A 12,650-nucleotide genomic window follows, 5' to 3' on the forward strand; every position below is an offset into this window, starting at 1 on the left:
TTTTGTATTATTTGAAGTGCTACTAAGTCTATTATGAGTTAAACATTTTCAATAATAAGAACAAAAACATAAAAATAAATCCAGAATCAAAATATTTTATACATTCTTTCAGGTATTAATTAAATGTTTACTAATATCAATATAATATAAATATAAAATAATTTATTTTATGCCTGAATATTTAACTTGTGGTAAATATATGGTTTATAGGCGATACAAGGTAACTATACTGTAGATACTGTACATGTAGTTGAAAATTCTCAGAACACACATAAACACATCCTCTCTCTCTCTCTCTCTCTCTCTCTCTCTCTCTCTCTCTCTCTCTCTCTCTCTCTCTCTCTCTCTCTCTCTCTTATTGGATGTTAAGTTTGTCAGTTATTGTATTATTGCAAAATAACAAGATAATTGCTTTGTTTTGGTTTATTTTATCATTATAATCATCATTATCTGTTGTTGTTTTTTTGGGTTGCTTGTATGTTTGTTCCAGTCGTCATTATTTACAGTTTTCAATGTAATTATTTCAGCACGAACACGTCATACTGTAACCGATCGAGATTCCCATCTCTAGATCAAAAGTACCAGCTTTGAACTAAATTTTATCTTGTCTTTTTTCTCTTTAATCTGCTAAAAATGAATCCCGTGGACTAGTGCATATTTGAACGATTTGGACATGCAAGTATTTATCCACCAGTTCCATTTATTTGCCTTTTATTCTGTGAAATTGTTCTGTTTGAACATGGTATGATTGTCCAAATTGTTTTCTGTTCTATCCTTTATGTCAGATGACAATGCGAATTCAGAGATGAAACTGAAAAGTATTTAGATTTCAATTTTCTATATATGCCATTGTCAAGCATTATTTTAGAATCATCAGAAATGGATGGCATAAGACAATTTAGATCAAAGACGTTATACTGAGTTCAAAGCAAATCTAATATTATAAAGGAACCTTTGATGCTTTGATATTGAGGTGACATCTAAGTTTGCTGCTACATACTATCCGTCAATTGAGAAAGCATCATGCTGCGACTAAATAGCTATAATTACACATACAGAGACTTTTTAAGATATATGACCTTACATTGGGCTTCTTTATTTATAAATGAGCTAAATTAGAGAACTATAATCATGCTTTACTTTTCAGCGAATGATTTGATTTTCAAATATTTTAGGGTTGGTCAAATTGAGTTATAACGAAGGTAAAAATAGTAACAATCCTAAATGTGCCTTCCTTTAATTCTTTATTCGGAATCTTTGTTCTTTGACTTTTATTTAAAGTGAAATTCAAATATTTAGATTGTTTGAAGAAATTGATAATTCTATGCTTGTCTACTACACCAATGAAACATCATTTTTTTCGCGTTTATTTCTTCTTAAAACTTGCATCATATATATTGTTTTGCGCTTTAATAAGTCTTACGTTTCTTAACTTCCCTTTTTGATTGAATAAAATGTACGCATGCTGTTTAAGAAAAATAATCTTAAGTGACTTTATCTTTTTGTTTTTATTTAAATGTGGTATATTCCTGAGAAATTGCTTGATAATGATGCTAAAGAAAAAAAACAAATGTTAAATTCCTTTTTCATATTCTTTATTCCACATTCATATGTTTTCCTCGTGAATCTTGTTTTACAGCCGTCATATTATTTTATGTCAGCTTTGCTTTGTTTACCATAATCTTTGTATACTTTGTAAACAGAAGTATTTGTTAATGCTAGAATTCTCCTCCACAAATGATATATGTACAAAATGCACAACATCTTGAAGCATAAAGTGTAGCTCCTTGTTTTCATACATTCCTTTTTTACCTGAAAAATTAATGTACTTTACAAACAATTTCCTAATAAGTGTTCGTTTCTTCTGCTTATTTAATTTGATTATGGTCAAAATTACTTTAATTAAATAGCAGTACAACACATATGTGCAGAGGAAATTAATTTGAGTCGATCGGATTAATTTTACCACGTTTTTCATTTTGATTAATGGTGTTTTGTTTGATAACATAATAGTTTTTACACATTGACTGAACATAATTAATGAATAATCACCTATCCTTTGACAATAACAGCTAAAAGTGATAATAAAATAATAATGAAATTACATATTAGTTAAAGATAGTAACAGTTAGGGTATTCTCTCATTCGAACCCTCTTGTTCAGTTCCAGGATGCAGACTTTCGATTTTTTAAGTAAATATATCCATGAAATACGAAATAAAAATAAAAGAATGTTAATTTTCTGATAAGAAATGTCCAAAAATCAATTCAGAGTTCCTCGGTATATAGTGGAAGTGATTTGCCGGAAGTCTCTTGTCGTGAATCAAAATGGAGAAATGAAAAGACTTATTAAATGATTTCACACCACCTGATGCTGAGCAGTACAATATCGTATTAAGGCGCCCTTGGATATATTTTACTAAAATGGAATATTTTTGAAGCAGCAATTTCTTTCAAGTTCATATCGAATCAATATCTTATTTGCTATCCTTTCAAGCTGCAATTTAATTTTAAAAAATGATGGTTAAGATGGATGTTATAATTAATTCTATGTATATCTTTTTAGTATTGACGTTTGTTAATGCATGTATGTTTTATGCAATAAAACATGAGCTGTATACAGTACAGCTACTGTAATAAGGTTAGCCAAATGAATACTTGAAAAAGATAGATTAAAAAAAAAAAACTGATAACTCCAGTTGAAAATAATAGAATATTTTTTAAAAATCCAAAGTACATTTTCTGCGAAAATAATTTATCAAGACATACAGAGATAATGAACTGTAACCAGATTCAAAAACATTGAAAGAAAACGAAGTGGGAGCAGAACAACATGAATTTCTAGAAACATCAGAGATAATTAGATGCCATGGAGGAGAAAGGATCCCTTGTTGACCTGTCGCATCCACTATGTGCTTCTTTATGGGTACCTGAATAACTTAACCTCCATAGTGAAGACAAGACATAACATTAAGTAGAGGAATAGAAGAGGTCATTTATTTACTAAAATAAATGACAGAATAATCAAGCAATTCATATCTATATGTACATACAAATAAGACAATGCAAAACATGATATGACAAAATAAACAAACAAGTCATAAACAACAAATAAGACAAAGCAAAACATACTTTGACAAAATAGATAGTTCAAATTATTAGAAAATACATACACAATTCAGTATTTATGAAAACGAACTATCCTTCTCTCTTCAGTAATTTAGAAGTGAAAAAAAGATTCAGACAGATTTCACGTTCAGTTTGTACTGGTCCCAGCATGTTGTGGAGTTCTTTATTGTAATTGTATTTTAGAGGAAATATGATTTAATTCTGCATTTGTTAATTCAACTTATATCCTTTTTTCTGAGAAGGACATTCATTAAATCAATATGTTAGCTTTAAATACTTTAATATATATCACGGACGATCAAAATGAGTTTGAAGTACCATACGAATACCTAATTCCTGAATTTTATTTTCGAAAATCCTCATAAACAGAGGTACAATTCAAGAGGCTTCTGACTGACGTTTTTCATACTAATTGTTATTCCATTACTTATACACTCAATTGACGAGGAATTTTTTCAGCTATTTCCCGATCATGACAAGGAGCACACGGCGGGTGTACGGGTAAACAGGGGATGCTCACTTCTCCATGGCACCTGTTCCACCTTTGATATTTGGAGGTCCGTGTTTGCTCTGCTCCTATTTTGTATTGTTTTGTGGATTTTGATCTTGAATACTGTTCGTTATCTCCATATGTTCCAGTTAATGTTCAACAAAGATTTTCCTCTTTCCTCGCCTCTCAATCAAATATTATAGCAGTGACAGAGAAGCTAAAGAAGAATATTTTAAGAGAAGTGGTACAAATAAGATGTGGATACTTAAACAGTCCAAAGGAACTTTAAGAAGATTTGAAATCATAAAATTTTACCCCAAATCAATAACATGAAAACCTACGACTTTTCAGCACTTTATAAAACCATTCCACACGATAAATTAGTCTTTTTAACATCATAAAAAGCTTTTTTTCTTTAAATACAAATTGAGCTTGGAAATACCAAGGTTGTCATTTGTGATTTTGCCAATTATATTGTTAAATTATATTCCGGATGTACAAACAAGTATTTTGAAGTTATATTTAAAAGATTAATAAGAGTCTTACCGACAATATATGTACGAATTTTAGAGATCCGGTTTTTTATTCCCTAGAAGGAATCTTTTATTTCAAACTCACTTGGAAATATCAAGTCGACTATTGAATGGAAGTAAGTATATTGTTACTGGTATTTGATAAACGTTGTCGATATATCTGAATGTCGTGAAGAAAGTCACAGCAAGTGTTTTCCTGAAGTTTTTGAATATATTCTGTTTCATATGATTATAACAATACATGTAGGTCTGCTACAACGGTGTACAATTGATACCCTTGAGAATTTCAACGGAATGTTGTAAGACCTAATCTCATTTGTACCGTTTAAAAAAGGGTTACAATGACTTATAGTGTGTAAATAATGGACCAACAATTAGGATGAAAAACGTAAGTCAGCATTTGACTCAATGATAAATTGTATTTGCTGACAAGGTTATTGTATCGACCATACTACTTAAAAATGAAGAATTGAAACGGTACTGCTGATATTCTTACTTCATCAACTTATTTGTCAATAACTTACCTCGTTTTAGAAATTGTACATACGTGGAGCATGTTCTTGCGTATGGTATCAACTGAGATATATTAACTCCGTGTACAGGTGATGAAGGTATATTGCTGCATTAGTAAGGAAAGTTGACGATTGAAAAGTTAAAATCATCACGTTTATCATACAGTTTGGCTGTTAGATTGCCTTTAACGTGTTTTTCAAGTAAAATATCCAAATATGAAACAGATGTGTCAGACTCTGTGGTATCTTTTATCCCAAGCTCACTGGGATATATCGTATCGACATAAGAATGAAAATTACCATTGTGAATTGACAATACGTCGTCGATATATCTAAATGTCGAGAGGAAAGCCACAGCAAGTCTTCCTCTTACCACGAATAAAATTTTGCACAAATTCTGCTTTATATGAATTCAGAAAAGGTCTGCTTATAAGGGGGTGCAATTGGTACGCGTGGGAATTCTAATAGATTGTTTGAAGACTTGGTCTTCAAGAAACACATAGATATTGTCAAACAGAAACTCAAGTATTTTTTATGTCAACTTCAAAGTACTTGTGTATACAATCAGAATGGGTTTTTTTTATCAGAATAATTTTGCAAATTACCAATAACAAGGTGTGTAAATTTACAAGTTCCGCGTTTATTGAAAAAGCTGCTGTCAATGATATGAAAAAGCCTGGACTTTCATTTATCTTGGGAAATGGTTGTGTATAAAGTTGAAAGTCGTAAAATTTTAAGCTGTTGATTTTGGCAAAATCTTGTGATTTCAAATTTCCCTTGGAACTTATAGGGGTGATAAATCTTCAGATGTAAGATCTGAATTTGTTTAAAATCGTTGTATTTTAAAGGAAATATTTACAATGTTCTTATTTTCTGAAAATAAACCATGTTTCTCAAACTTTAAACTGAAAACACGCAAAAATATTTAAAATTAATGTGTGAAAATCCAGTCATGTACCTTAAGCGGTTTGATTATATATCGCTAGTCCACAAACTCTCTGATAACCCTTCCTAAGTCTTTGAAAAAGGTATTAATAAAGAAGATAAGAATAGTTTTATTTGTTCAAAGATACATAATTTGCTTGCCGAGAACTTGATATGTACTTTCGAATGTGGTAGTCGTCCTTCCTTTACTTGTATAATAATACATGTTGAATAATGTGACTTTATATTGTCGTGTGATGAAGTTGTTAGCTTAATTTTAATATCTAGAAGAATATTGTTTTAAAGGACGGTAAATTACGTAAAACATTACGAAATCAAAGTTTAAAATATAGTCTTATATAAGAGACCTATCTTTTTCAAGCATTCTTTGCACTTTGCACTGGACAACTCATAGTCAGAAACATATCAAATGTAATGTTTTACACATAAATATTTTGGGTACCATTCCAGAAATACAGTGAATAAATCAGTGAGATTTTTTTTCTGAATCAGGGATATGTGGCTATTTTCTCTATTTCAGGAGCATTTATTACATTATTTTGATCCTGTGGAAGTCATTTCAAATCTGCTTTAGAAAACAAAATCACTGTCCCCAAAGGAACTTAAAACTTGACAGGAGATTGGCATGCAATCGAAACAGTTAACAGGAGCATCTTTCTCCTGGTCAGAGAATTATGCATGCCGATTTGCCTTTGGTGGGGAATTTGACAAGATGGTTATGAACTGAAGCGGAAGAATCGCGCGCGCACGTCACTTGCCAACGGGGACTCATCACTACGGTTAGATATAGCTCTCGTCTGCTGGCGAAGAGATTCATACGTGAAGCTGAGCGTCCAACAGAAGATGCTTAATCGGATCTTCCACTGTAATTGAACATCATTGGCTTAGCAAAGGTAAGATGCTTTTTGTATAAAGGATAAGTCGCAATAACTTTAAAATTTGATCCCATAAATAAGATAATCATATTTTACATTAGTATCACAACATATGACTTCAAGATGCACGGAATACTATTTGAGGTGACTTTCCAAACATTTGCAACCGTGTGAAAATATAATTAAGGCGACTATCCTTGTGAAGTCACTACAACAATTTATTGCATTTTTTCAGAGAGCAACATTGTTCGGTCTTCTATAAAAACACACACTCAGAATAAAAGAACAAGTATGCTCATTATAAAAATAATATTTCAGAATTCTTGTATGACATCGATATATAAATTCTGCAGGTATAATAAATACATTGTTTTATTTATAGCACTGTGTGTATTCTAACTTTACTTTAAATATCATGTAACAAAAAAAAAAAATCTAAACTTCGTAAAGGGACCAGAACTTATGCTTATATCTTATGTTGAAAGGAAACACTTTTCCGTTATTGGAGACTTTTCAAAATAACAATGCAAAATAAAAATAACGTCTGATATTTTTTTTTTCATAAATGCTTTGTCATAAAATATTGTTTTATTATACAATATTGAATTATGATGAAACATTACTTTGTAACATTAAAAAAATGCAATTGGCGACGTGTTTCCTTTCCGGCAAACTATAGGGATGATACTTTACAGCTGTAATCTACCTTCGAATTATATCTGTCATTTTCCCATCATTCGTTTGTTCTATTGATCTAAAGTTAGTATCAAATTGCCGGACATCCTCCCAAGCTGAATGGAATTTAAACAGTGTATTCACAAGTATTTCGAAGATAAAAAATGTCACCACAAAGAGTTACAATATTTTCCCGTTTCATGGGTAGCTTTATAGAATGAGGCATGTATATTACTGAAGAGAAGACATATACAAGAATTATGTATACTTATCGTTTCAGAGTTTTTGGTATCAAAATTGATTCTCTGAGTCTTTGAAAAACCAATTGTATTGTAAAATAGAAACTCAATTCGCTAATTAATCGGACGTTAGCATATTTTGGATTCCTGTCTCTTTGAATAATCACATATTTATCCGGGGATTTTTAAAAGTCTTATCGGAGCGTTATCCACAAGGTCTCTACGAAAAATTAGTATCTTAAAAAAGCAGATCAAGATATTACTGTGTATTTCACTTTGAATGTTGAAATTAATTCATAAAATAATGTGAATGCCCATTATTTGTGCATTAAATGGGGATCAAACTTCCTGTAAAAGATAGAAAACAATCCAAAAAAATGGGGGGGGGGGGAAATCCAGCTTTGTAATAACTGCATCTATCGACGACCTTCTTCAATATTTCGTTAACCAATCTGATCTCTGAGGAGGCCGGTGTTTGCTCTGCTCCTATTTTGTATAGTTTTATGGAATTTTGATCTTTAATTCTGTTCGTTATTTCCATATATTTCAACTTAAGAAAAAGATGAACAACTAACTGGTCAACTGTAAATCAGAATGATGAAACTTTGATGATTTCTTCATTTCAGAAATTGGAAGACTGATAAACTGTGATGATCTATGAATATTTATTATTTCCAAGAGAATTTTGACAAGTGGAATAATTTGCAATAACATTTCTCTCATTTATTTTTCCCTCATTGATAACTTTTCACCTCACGACCGAATTGACTTTAATTTTTCATAATATAAGATTATTATAATTATGATCCCGCTTGAAAGTGGGATGGTGTATAGTGAACGAGATTTCCTACCATCTGTCGCGCTTTGGAGAGCCAATCTATTATCCGCAACCCCTCTTATACCACTGAATGAAATAATGAGACTTTCACAGAATATTTGTTACATGGTGCCATTGTGCATTTTCTAGTTCAATTTTTGATCCGAAAACAATTTCGGTTTCCCATAGCAAAACATGGACACTGGCATTCTTTCTTTAATACTGAATGGTAACCATCTCATATCCGCAACTCCTCTTGTACCATTGAAAAAAAAAATAGTGATAATGTCCGTATTCTTTATATACATAATGTCTATATGCACGTCCAATTTTACTTTTGATCTGACATATATTTTGGGTCTCCAAAAGCAAAAATTAGACTTTGCCATTATAAAAATATGAGAGGTGGGTGGGGGTGATACAGTGTCCCATAATATATGATACCATTTGAAGTTCTTGTCAGACATGCATTTCTTGATAAATTTTGCTGATATTTGTTTCATTTTATATTTGAATAAATACAACTTTTAGCAACAAAATATTTCAGTAAAAAAAATTCTCACGTAGTTGGAATAAAGTAGCAAAAAATTATGTCAAAAAATCGCTAAAAATTGCTTATCGAGCAAAATCGATTTATCAAACAAGCTTGGTACCCTTATTTCAAAGCTGTAATTATCAAACTCAGTCTTAAGACAATGTTAGTTAACCTCTAAAATCTAAATCTTTATGTAATACGTATATATTGCAATGAAAATTCAAATTATATGCAATGTTTATAGTGCATTTGTCGTATGTCAATATGCATTACATTATGTTCTACATAATTATGAAATGGTATCATATTTAGAGGACAGTAATTAAAAGTGATATCTTAAGTTCATAGTAATGAAATGAATATTCTGAATTTTGACACTTATATGTGAAATGTTACAATTTTGTATCAAAAATCCGTCTTAAGTTCATAGTAGTGAAATAGATTTTATTTTGTTATATCCATGTACACTGTTCTAGGTTTTATGTCAGCAAATAGATTTTATTTTGTTGCAGCATTAACTTGCTCTACTTTCATAAGAAACTTGAGGGTTTATTTCTACTATACCTGTGAACATATATTATGCGGATTTTTAAAAATAGATTTCTATGAAGATATCTGTCTTTTGCGGTGGCCTTCAATTTGAACTGCCAATATACTGACATTTTATTACTTATCAACAATATTGGTTTTCAATTAATTTTCAATTAATATCATCCTTTTAACTTAAATTAAAAGACACCACAAAGTCTGGCACATCGGTTTCATATAAGGACGTTTTTATTAAATAAAAACAAGAATGGCAATGAAATGACGAGTTAAAATAAGCTATGATAAACGTGATGACTTTTTTTTTTTATCATATTGTCAATCGCCTGCACATTGAGGTAATGTCTCCCCGTTGAGTCGATGCGCGATGCTATGCACTTCCTACAACCAAGATATTAATTGAGGCAAGCCATTGACAATGTAAATGTATTTAAGTTAGTGTGTATAGTATTTTGGCGAAATCTACTAAGATATCTTTAGCTTTGATTAAATTTAGTGCTTTGAGTAACTGTTTTGTAAAGCGCGGTGTACCTAAAATTTATAGGCATCAAAGCAAGTTTTTTAACTAGTCTATATGGTTTTTCTCCTCATGACACGTGATTCCACTTTTTGATTAAGTTAGCTCTGCTATCAATTAGCATGAAATTTAGAACTTGATCACTATTTTCTATCTTATTTGTTTATCAACAGGCACATGTGCATATAAAACAGACATTTAATGCCTTTTGCGTATTCAATGGGGAGGATGAGATGGTTTGCGTTTTTATAGTTGTAAATATATGTACATATAAAGGAATATACGCGTAATTTTATGTATAAATGCAAAAGCTGTTCATGACTGTTTTCTTTTGATAAAAAATATTTCAAAACAACTATAAACATTATAAGTAATAAAACGTTGGGTTTTTTGGAAAGACACCTGACAATTTATCATATTTCATTAAAGAACTGTGTTTCAAATGTTTTAAATGAAAAATTGGCAATGCAAATGATTAAATTAAATAAAAAGGTAATTATTACAAAAAAGAGAAACGCACTAGAACAATTGATTAATGTTGGATGTACTTTTACGGTACCATTCGAGAATTTTCCACTCATATATAGACGTCAACATATACCGCTGAAGGATTTCAAATTAAACAATAACTCGGCACTTAAGGTGAGTGACGAATCTTTATTCTGTGACAATCAAAGTCATACTCCACAGAGATTATATATTTATTAAAGAACAAACTTCCAGTGACGTGTTTCTTAAATTGCTTGTTTTCGATATATGTTTTGAATGATTTATTTAAGGTGGAGAAGTGGAATTGAAATTTAATACTTTTGATCTTGAGTACTGTTCGTTATCGTCATATGTTTCATGAACCAAAACAAGTAATGCATCTAAATATGGTAAATCGTTGTACTTATATTAACGATAATAAATGACAAGTGGCTGCTCAACAATTTTCACGCGTTAGACTCCACCATTTCATGTTTTCCCATGTTTCATTTGTATCAATTTAGCATCAAATTTATTTCTTGAAAACAGAATATAAAATATCTCTGATACATAATTTTTTACTCTTTATGACGACCTGTCTTAGCTAAGGTGTTTGGCATGGATATATGAGACCTATATGCCCATAAAGAAATACAGTCGCCTAATACATTAAAATACTATATTTGCACAATCACTCTGGAAACTCAGCCGTCTGTTCCCAATCAAGCTACATCCCGCTCTGTAGACCACCCTATTTCGTCTTCTTATATTAGTTGTTTTTATCTAATTGCTTTCAGTCTTCGTCTTGAATTGCCAACACGCCCCAAATCCGCGGGTAATAAATTCGCGAAGCACCGCTAAAATCAAACTCACGTTGGTTGTACCAGATTGTTTTGGATCATTATCTGGTACATATTCGGAAGAGAATACAACATTCCCTGTTTTTTGGAAGAATTTGATGGCATTTAAACGATATCCTGTCAATCAATCACTCAATGATGCTAGTGGCGGTACATGTACAACTCATCATTATTAACTTTTTTGAATCTTGAAGAGACACCAATGTTCTTTCCTTGAACTGCCATTAATTTATATTGCCCTGTCATAAAATTGTTAATTACAAAAAAAAAAACGTAGCGGGTTCAAGTAAATGGTCTTCCAAGTCTCTTTCCTTACTCCTTTCTTAAATATCAACAATTGCAAAGCAGAAACTTCAGGAGTACTCTGCAACAGTATATTTGAGAAGTGGTCTATATCAGATGTGGATACTAAAAAATTCAAAAGGAACTTTTGAAAATCTTGAAATTACAAAATATTATCAAAATCAACAACATAAGAACTTAAAATTTTTAACTTTATATACAAACATTCCCCATGATAAATTAAAATCCATGCTTATTGACATCATTGACAGTTGTTTTTGTCAATAAAAAAACTCGAAAATTTACTTACTTGTTATTGGTCATTTGCAAAATTACTTTGGTAAAACATTCGGATTTTACAGAAAAGTAGTCGGAAGTTGATATTAAAGAGATGCTTGGGTTTCTTATTGACAATATCTATATGGTTTTGGTGGGTATTTTAACAATTTATTGAAATTCCCATGGATAGAAATTGCACCCTGTTATTAGCAGATCTATTTAGAACTTTTTTGTATTTGTATGAAGCAGAATTTGTTCAAAATCCTCTACGTGAAAAGAAGAAAACACTTGCTTTTAACTCGACATTTGGATGTATCGAACACGTATTGCCAATTAAAAATTGTTATTTCTACTCTTATGTCGACAAGATATATCTCGGTGAGATGAAAATAAAACATTCCACAGAGTCTGACACTTCTGTTTCATTTTTGGATATTTAACTAGAAAAAGACGTTAATGGCAATCTAAAAAACAAACTGTATGACAAACGTGATGACTTTCACTTTTCAATCGTCAACTTCCCGTTCTTACACAGAAATATACCCTTACCACCTGCATACGGAGTTTATATTTCTCAGTTAAGTTAATTTGATACGCAAGAACATTTTCTACGTATGAACAATTTCTAAAATGAGGTACGTTATTGTTAACCAATTTGACAAAACAAGAATCTTAAGTCATCATTTCAAGAATATTAAGTCATCATTTCGTTAGTTCTATGGTTGATACAATGACTTTATCAGCAAATACAATATATCATAAAGCCATATGCTTACTGGCGGTTTTCATACAAGTTGTAAGACCATTAGTTACACACTGAACTGTCGACAAAATTGTTCCTTTTTTCTCGCGATCATGACAAGGAGCACACGGCGAGTGTGACCGGTCGCCAGGGGATGTTCTCTCCTCCAGATCCAGGTACCTTGGTCGCAGATTTCCAAAGAATTTA

At 31.2% G+C, this 12,650-nt stretch overlaps 2 protein-coding genes across 4 annotated transcripts in view; both read left to right on the forward strand.

The window, feature by feature from the left end:
* LOC134280493 (uncharacterized) overlaps nt 1–1,913 on the forward strand; it is a 66,394-nt gene extending 64,481 nt beyond the window's left edge. The window contains exon 7 of the mRNA XM_062762903.1: nt 1,902–1,913. The gene's annotated coding sequence lies outside the window, so the exon portion shown is untranslated. The remainder of the gene's footprint in view (nt 1–1,901) is intronic.
* A 4,249-nt stretch (nt 1,914–6,162) lies between these two features.
* The window catches only part of LOC134280500 (somatostatin receptor type 5-like), a 38,792-nt gene continuing 32,304 nt past the window's right edge, over nt 6,163–12,650 (forward strand). For all 3 annotated transcript variants that reach the window (XM_062762909.1, XM_062762910.1, XM_062762911.1), the window contains exon 1: nt 6,163–6,501. The gene's annotated coding sequence lies outside the window, so the exon portion shown is untranslated. The remainder of the gene's footprint in view (nt 6,502–12,650) is intronic.

Source organism: Saccostrea cucullata, unplaced genomic scaffold (genome assembly GCF_032062105.1).
Source record: "Saccostrea cucullata isolate Sc308-1 unplaced genomic scaffold, CSIRO_AGI_Scuc_v1 ctg673, whole genome shotgun sequence".
Lineage (NCBI taxonomy): Eukaryota > Metazoa > Mollusca > Bivalvia > Ostreida > Ostreidae > Saccostrea > Saccostrea cuccullata.